The following is an 8,985-nucleotide window of genomic DNA, read 5'->3' on the forward strand; positions in this document are numbered from 1 at the left end:
AGTAACAGGTAACAAGAACTAAAAACCGCTAAAGTTTTATAAATGCCTCATAAACATCTCCCAGGGTGGCGCCTGAGAAGTACTTTGTATTTTGTTTTGTTTTAGATGATCCTGCTGCTGGTTGCCATCCTGACGTGCCCCATCACTATCGGGGGCCAGCGACTGGGACCCAGGGCTGGCTCCACATATCAAATATGGAATTACACATGGACAATAAGTAACCAAGTGGGAGATGTTGTTTCAGCTAAAACAAACTTAGGAGACTTTCCCTCATGGGATCCTTTAGAAGTTGACCTGTGCAATTAGCCTTGGGAGCCAGCCCAGATTGGGGAACATCGAGTATTCTCTGGCCGCAATTACAAGCGCCTAATACTTTTAATGGGGCATTAGATTCCCCCGGTTGCTCTGAGGAAAATCGCCGAACAGCCCTTAGGTCATACACCTTTTACGTATGCCCTGGCACCCATCGATCCCGCTCCCTTAATTGGAAGTGTGGGTTTGAAAGTGATTTTTTCTGTGCTTCCTGGGGATGTGAGACCACAGGAGATAGTTACTGGAAGCCCTCCTCTTCCTGGGATTATATTACTGTCAAAGCCCATTATCCCCACCACAGCGCTTTTTGGTCAGACAATGTGATCCCAGGATGCAAAAATTCGAATAATACTACTAAAGGATGGTGCAATCCCCTACAAATTAACTTTACCTCCCATGGAAAAAAGGAGAGCTTGTGGACCTCTCGACCTCTCACCTGGGGTTTACGGCTTTATAAAGACCACTATGATCAAGGTCTACTCTTTCAAATAAAACTCCTAAAAGGGGTTCCGATCCAGAACCGGGCCTCAGTGGGACCCAATAAACAACTACACCAACCCGGGACCTCACACCAACCCGGGACCCCACCAAAATCAGGGGGTGCTACCGCTTCAACCCACCCAAAAACTACTATGTACCAGCCTACTATTCCCCCAGGTCCTACCTCCTCTGCGTCCCTCATCATGGCAGTTGTTAACGCTTCGGCGCAAGCTCTAGTAGCTGCAACCAATGCTACCACTAATGTCACCTCCTATAGAGTGCTGGATATGTTACTCCTCAGACCCACCGTTTTATGAAGGTATTGCCATATTTGATAATATTACCTATACCAATGACACCTCCCTGCTATCCTGGGGGCCTGTTGAATTAACCCTTACTGAGGTTTCAGGACTTGGCACTTGTCTCCTCAGACCAAACATGATTCCCCCTGTGCAATTATTGAAGATTTGTAACAAAACCCGCGTTGTTACCACAGCTTCTCAATATGCGAAAGCACCTAATAACACCTATTTGGCCTGCTCCATGGGCTTGACTACCTTTATATCCACCAGGACCTTTATTACAAAAAAGGACTACTGTGTGCTGGTTCGCCTATATCCCAAGCTCACCATACATGAAGCTAGTGAATTCTTAAACTTTTGGGAGAAAGGATTACAGGATAGACCTAGACAAAAAGGAGAGCCCCTCACAGCAATGACAATAGCTGTCCTATTAGGGCTTGGAGCTGCTGGAGCCGGGACCGGTATAGGAGCCCTTGTTACTTCTAGCCACAATTATAACCAGCTTAGCTTAGCAATAGATAAAGATTTAGCAGAACTAAGAGATGGGCTTGTGAATTTGAAAGACTCAATTACATCTTTGTCAGAAGTAGTGTTACAAAATAGGTGAGGTTTAGATTTACTCTTCCTCCAACAGGGTGGACTTTGTGCAGCGTTAAAGGAAGAATGTTGCTTTTACGTGGACAAAACTGGCTTAGTAGAAAATAGTCTTAAAAAGGTAACCGATAGTCTAGAGAAGAGAAAAAGGGAACAGGAACAACAAGAATCTTGGTATAAGAATTGGTTCTCTGTCTCTCTGTGGCTATCTACCTTGCTTCCTTCCATATTGGGGCCCTTGGTTGGTCTTATCCTGCTTATATCCTTTGGCCCCTGGGCTTTTAAAAAACTTACAACGTTGATCAAACAGCAAATTGACTCTCTTATAGCAAAACCTATTCAAGTCCATTATCATCGCCTTGACTTGGCGGACCAAGGTGAAGATCCTTAACCGGGGCCTCATACCTGAAGAGACCCAACAGTAACCAGGGAGTAAAACTGAGACAAGCCATGTCAAGGTTACTTGACAAACATTCCTGGGCAATTAGACGGGTAGTCAATGACGGGTAACTAAGAGGATATACCTGCAAACAAACATAAGACCTCTAGGGGCCGATCTAATACTGGGGCAAGCTCCTATGCATATAGGCCGATTCAGTATTAGAGCAAGCTCCCCTGAAAACTCCAGGCCGACTCCTGAAGGAGGCAAGCTCCTGGAAACAGAGGCCTGGTATAAAACCTCTGGACCTAAGACAGGTGCCGTCTGCCCAGAAGATAAATGGCTTAAAACACTTCAATAAGTGCTCCAATCCCTCCTAAAGGAATAGAAAAGGGGGAGATGCCGTGGACCAAAAGGACCCCCAACCAAAAAATGACGAACTCCCCGCTTCTCTTCCGGGTCCTCTGCTCCCGCCGGTGCCAGCCAAGGCCCAATCACCCCCTCTACACCTTCCCGCTGGCGCCACCTAAGGTCCAATTATCTTCTGACCCACCCCTTCCTTGCTAACCTGTATAAATTGAGCCTGCAAACAATAAACTGTGCCAGCTTGATCAAACATCCTGTCTTGCTGGTCGTGCTTTGTGTCCCTTGCTTGTTTCATTTCTGCAGGTTTCTCGTTTTGGCCCTCGTTGATAGTCCCGCGGGAAGGGACAGGAACCTTTGATAATCACGAATCTAAAGCCTAAAATAGCAATAAATACATACCTTTTGATAATCACCCTAAATGTAAATGGACTGAAAGCACCAATAAAAGACATGGAGTCACTGAATCTATAAAAACACAAGACCCATCTATATGCTGCTTACAATAGACTCACCTTGAACCCAAAGACATGCACAGACAAAAAGTCAAGGGATGTAAAAAGATATTTCATGCAAACAATAGGGAGAAAAAAGCAGGTCTTACAGTACTAGTACCAGACAAAATAGACTTCAAAACAAAGAAAGTAACAAGAGATAAAGAAGGACACTACATAATGATAAAGGGCTTAGTCCAACAAGAGGATATAACCATTATAAATATATATGCACCCAATACAGGAGCATCAGCATATGTGAAACAAATACTAACAGAACTAAAGGGGAAAATAGAATGCAATGCATTCATTTTAGAGACATCAGCACACCATTAACTCCAAAGGACAGATCCACCAGACAGAAAACAAGTAAGGACACAGAGGCACTGAACAACACACTAGAACAGATGGATGTAATAGACATCTATAGAACTCTACACCCAAAAGCAACAGGGTACACATTCTTCTCAAGTGCACATGGAACATTCTCCAGAATAGACCAGATACTAGGCCACAAAAAGAGCCTCAGTAAATTCAAAAACATTGAAATTCTACCAACCAAGTTTTCAGACCACAAAGGTATAAAACTAGAAATAAATTGTACAAAGAAAGCAAAAAGGCTCACAAACACATGGAGTCTTCACAACATGCTCCTAAATAGTAAACGCATCAACGACCAAATTAAAATGGAGATCCAGTAATATATGGAAATAAATGACAACAACAACACACAGCCCAAACTACTGTGGGACACAGTGAAAGCAGTCTTAAGAGGAAAATATATAGTAGCCCAGGCATATTTAAAGAAGGAAGAACAAACGCAAATGAATAGTCTGACATCACAAATGTCAAAATTGGAAAAAGAAGAACAAATGAGGCCTAAAGTCAGCAGAAGGAGGGACATAATAAAGATTAGAGAATAAATAAATAAAATTAACCAGAATTAAACAATAGAAAGAATCAATGAAAGAAAGAGCTGGTTCTTTGAGAAAATAAACAAAATATATAAGCCTTTAGCCAGACTTATTAAGAGAAAAAGAGAATCAACACACATCAACAGAATCAGAAATGAGAAAGGAAACATCACGACGGACCCAAGAGAAATACAATGAATTATTAGAGACTACTATGAAAACCTATATCCTAAGAAGCTGGAAAAACTAGAAGAAATTGACAACTTCCTAGAATAATAAAACCTTCCCAGACTGCCCAAGGAAGAAACACAAAATCTAAACAAACCAATTACCAGCAAAGAAATTGAAGTGGTAATCAAAAAACTACCCAAGAACAAAACCCCCAGGCCAGATGGATTTACTTCAGAATTTTATCAGACATACAGAAAAGATATAATTCCCATTCTCCTTAAAGTTTTCCAAAAAATAGTAGAGGAGGGGATACTCCCAAACTCATTCTATAAAGCCAACATCATCCTAATACTAAAACCAGGCAAATACCCCATCAAAAAATGAAAATTACCGAACAATATCCCTGATGAACATAGATGCAAAAATACTGAACAAAATATTAGCAAACTGAATTCAAAATTACATCAAAAGTATCGTACAAAATCACCAAGTGGGATTCATCCCAGGGATGCAACGATGTTACAACATCCGAAAATCCATCAACGTCATCCAACACATAAACAAAAAGACAGACAAAAACCACATGATCATCTCCATAGATGCAGAAAAAGGATTTGACAAAATTCAACATCCATTCATGATAAAAACTCTCAACAAAACGGGTATAGAGGGCAAGTACCTCAACATAATAAAGGCCATATATGATAAACCCACAGCCAACATCATACTGAACAGTGAAAAGCTGAAAGCTTTCCCTCTGAGATCGGGAACAAGACAGGGATGCCCACTCTCCCCACTGTTATTCAACATAGTACTGGAAGTCCTAGCCATGGCAATTAGACAAAACAAAGAAATACAGGGAATCCATATTGGTAAAGAAGAAGTCAAACTGTCACTATTTGCAGATGACATGATATTGTACATAAAAATCCTAAAGAATCTACTACAAAACTACTAGAACTGATATTGGAATACAGCAAAGTTGCAGGACACAAATTTAACACACAGAAATTTGTGGCTGTCCTATACACTAGCAATGAACTAATAGAAAGAGAAATCAGGAAAACAATTCCATTCACAATTGCATCAAAAAGAATAAAATACTTAGGAATAAACCTTACCAAGGAAGTGAAAGACCTCTACCCTGAAAACTATAAGACACTCTTAAGAGAAATTAAAGAGGACACTAACAAGTGAAAACTCATCCCATGCTCTTGGCTAGGAAGAATTAATATAGTCAAAATGGCCATCCTGCCCAAAGCAATATATGGATTTGATGCAATCCCTATCAAATTACCAACAATATTCTTCAACGAACTGGAACAAATAGTTCAAAAATTCATATAGAAACACCAAAGACCCCAAATAGCCAAAGCAATCCTGAGAAAGAAGAATAAAGTGGGGGGGATCTCACTCCCCAACTTCAAGCTGTACTACAAAGTTGCAGTAATCAAAACAGTTTGGTACTGGCACAAGAACAGAGCCACAGACTAGTGGAACAGAATAGAGACCCAAGATATTAACCCAAACATTTATGGTCAATTAATATATGATAAAGGAGCCATGGACATACAATGGGGAAATGACAGTCTCTTCAACAGAGGGTGCTGGCAAACCTGGACACCTACATGTAAGACAATGAAACTGGATCACTGCCTAACACCATACACAAAAGTAAATTCAAAATGGATCAAAAGCCTGAATGTAAGTCATGAAACCATAAAACTCTTAGAAAAAATCATAGGCAAAAATCTCTTGGACATAAACATGAGCGACTTCTTCATGAACATATCTCCCTGGGCAAGGGAAACAGAAGCAAAAACGAACAAGTGGGACTATATCAAGCTTAAAAGCTTCTGTACAGCAAAGGACACCATCAATAGAACAGAAAGGTACCCTACAGTATGGGAGAATATATTCATAAATGACAGATCTGATAAAGAGTTGACATCCAAAAATTAGAAGGAGCTCACACACCTAAACAAACAAAAAATAAATAATCCAATTTAAAAAAGCGCAGAGGAGCTGAACAGACACTTCTCCAAAGACAAAATTCAGATGGCCAATCGACACATGAAAAGATGCTCCACATCGCTTGTCATCAGAGAAATACAAATTAAAACCACAATGATATATTGTCTCACACCTGTAATTATCACCACCATCCAAAAGACAACAACAAACTTTGGTGAGGTGCGGAAAAAGGGGAGCCCTCCTACATTGCTGGTGGGAATGCAAATTAATTGAACCATTGTGGAAAGCAGTATGGAGGTTCCTCAAAAAGCTCAAAATAGAAATACCATTTGACCCAGGAATTCTACTTCTAGGAATTTACCCTAAGAATGCAGCACTCCAGTTTGAAAGAGACAGGTGCACCCCTTTGTTTATTGCAGCACTATTTACAAAAGCCAAGAAATAGAAGCAACCTAAATGTCCATAAGTAGATGAATGGCTAAAGAAGATGTGGTACATATACACAATTGAATATTACTCAGCCATAAGATCCTACCATTTGCAACATTACGGATGGAGCTAGAGGGTACTATGCTCAGCGAAATAAGCCAGGCGAAGAAAGACAAGTACCAAATAATTTCACTCATATGTGGAATATAAGAACAAAGAAAAATTGAAGGAACAAAACATCAGAAGAATCACAGAACCCAAGAGTGGACTAAGGGTTACCAAAGGGAAAGGAACTGGGGAGGATGGGTGGGAAGGGAGCGATAAGGGCAGGAAAAAGAAAGGGGGCCTTACAATTAGCATGTATAATGTGGGGGGAGCATAGGGAGGGATGTGGAGCACAGAGAAGGCAAGTAGTGAGTCTACAGCATCTTATTATGCTGATGGGCAATGACTGTAATGGGTTTGTGCGGGGGGACTTGGTGAAGGGGGGAGTCTAGTAACCATAATGTTCTTCATGTAATTGTAGATTAATGATAATGAAATGAATTAAAAATAAATAAATAAACAAATAAAATAATGATGGTAAAAAAAAGCCAGTGGTGATTCTTAAAATACCAACCATTGCATGCTGAAAACCACTAAAGATGGAATATCTGAAAACTTAAATATTCAGATAGTTTAACAACCATGACCATAGCTGCTTTCTGTAAATGACTTGCATTGCACATAGATTTTCTATTAATAATGCAAAATCTGATGGCATTTAATTGAATTTTATGTCTCCATTCAAGGCATGACATTAAGATATCTGTAATCCCCTTATTTTTTATTATGATCCTCTTTCCATTAAGGATTGATATTTTTATTGGGAGGTTTTTCATTTTTATTTGTTTACTTTTGGTTTTTCTAAATCAAAGTATAATCCAATATACTGTTAAAAGCTTAGTGTTCCTCGAACACATTCAAAATTACCTCCTTATATTGGTTGGCAGCAAGGGGAGAGTCCCTCTACCGGGAGTCATCTTCATGTAAATTGGGGATGTTTGCTTGGAGAACCTCCTTAATGCTCTTCACTTGGTTCACAGTATCATCCTATCATGATAACTGCCTAAAAAGGTGTCGTCTCTGTGCAGCAAGATGTTAAAATATTCAAAGATTTTTATTTTAATTTTAAGATAGTTTCAGATTTACAGAAACATTGCAAAGACAGTGCAGGGTTTCACAATTTGCTCAGATCACTTCCCCGCTTACTGCCATCATTATAGTTCATTGTTACAATTAAAAACAGCGATGTTGCCCTGTCACCATCCACCATCCATTCCTTTCCTCAGATTTCCATAGTTGGACCCTTTCTCTAAGATCCAATTCAGGATACCTCATCACATTCAGTGCTCTCATCTCCTTAGGACACTCTTTGCTGTTAGTGTTTCTGAGACATTCTTTTTGGGTGATCTTTTCCATTTTCAAGATACTTGGCCATTAATATTGTAGAATTTTTCCCAAATTGCATTTAGCATGACATTTCCCTTGTGATTACTTGGAGCTGTGTTTTATAGGGAAGAAGCTCACAGAAGGCAAGTACAGTTCATAGCACCTCATGTCAAGGACAAGTGCTCTGAAGGACACTTACATTGCTGATGTTGTTCCAAATGGAAGGGATTTTTCTTAAGGCTGAGTAATATGCCACTGTGTTTGTATGGGTGTTTGTGTTTGTATATGTGTGTTTCACATATTTATCCACTCATGCATCTACAGACATTTAGGCTGGTTCAATATCTTGTCTACTGTGAATAATGCTGAAGTGAACATAGAGATGCATATGTCTTCTCAAATCAGTATTTTCATTTCCTTGGTGTAAATACCTAAAGCAAAATTGCTGGAATATGTGGGAGTTTTTATTATTTATTTATTTTAGTGTCATTAATCTACAATTACATGAGGAACATTATATTTACTAGACTCCCCCATCACCATGTCCTCCCCACAAACCCCATTACAGTCACTGTCCATCAGCAGAGTAAGATGCTATAGAATCACTACTTGTCTTCTCTGTGTAGTACAGCTCTCCATGTGATCCCCCCACATTATGTATGCTAATAATAATCCCCCCTTTTTTCCCCCTTATTCTTCCCTTCCCACCCTTCCTCCCCAGTCCCTTTCCCTTTGGTAACTGTTAGTCCATTCTTGGGTTCTTTGAGTCTGCTGCTGTTTTGTTCCTTCAGTTTTTTTTCCTTTTCTTGTATACTCCACTTGTGAGTGAAATAATTTGATACTTGTCTTTTTCTACCTGGCATATTTCACTGAGTATAATGCCCGCTAGCTCCATCCACGTCATTGCAAATTGTAGGATTTGTTTTCTTCTTATGGCTGAATAATATTCCATTGTGTATGTGTAGCACACCTTCTATAGCCATTCATCTTCTGATGGACACTTACGTTGCTTCCATTTCTTGGCTATTGTAAATAGTGCTGTGATAAACATAGGGGGGCATATGTCTTTTTCAAATTGGCATCCTGCATTCTTAGGGTAAATACCTAGGAGTGGAATTCTTGGGTCTAATGGTATTTCTATT

The sequence above is a fragment of the Manis pentadactyla genome, chromosome 12 (genome assembly GCF_030020395.1).
Source record: "Manis pentadactyla isolate mManPen7 chromosome 12, mManPen7.hap1, whole genome shotgun sequence".
NCBI lineage: Eukaryota > Metazoa > Chordata > Mammalia > Pholidota > Manidae > Manis > Manis pentadactyla.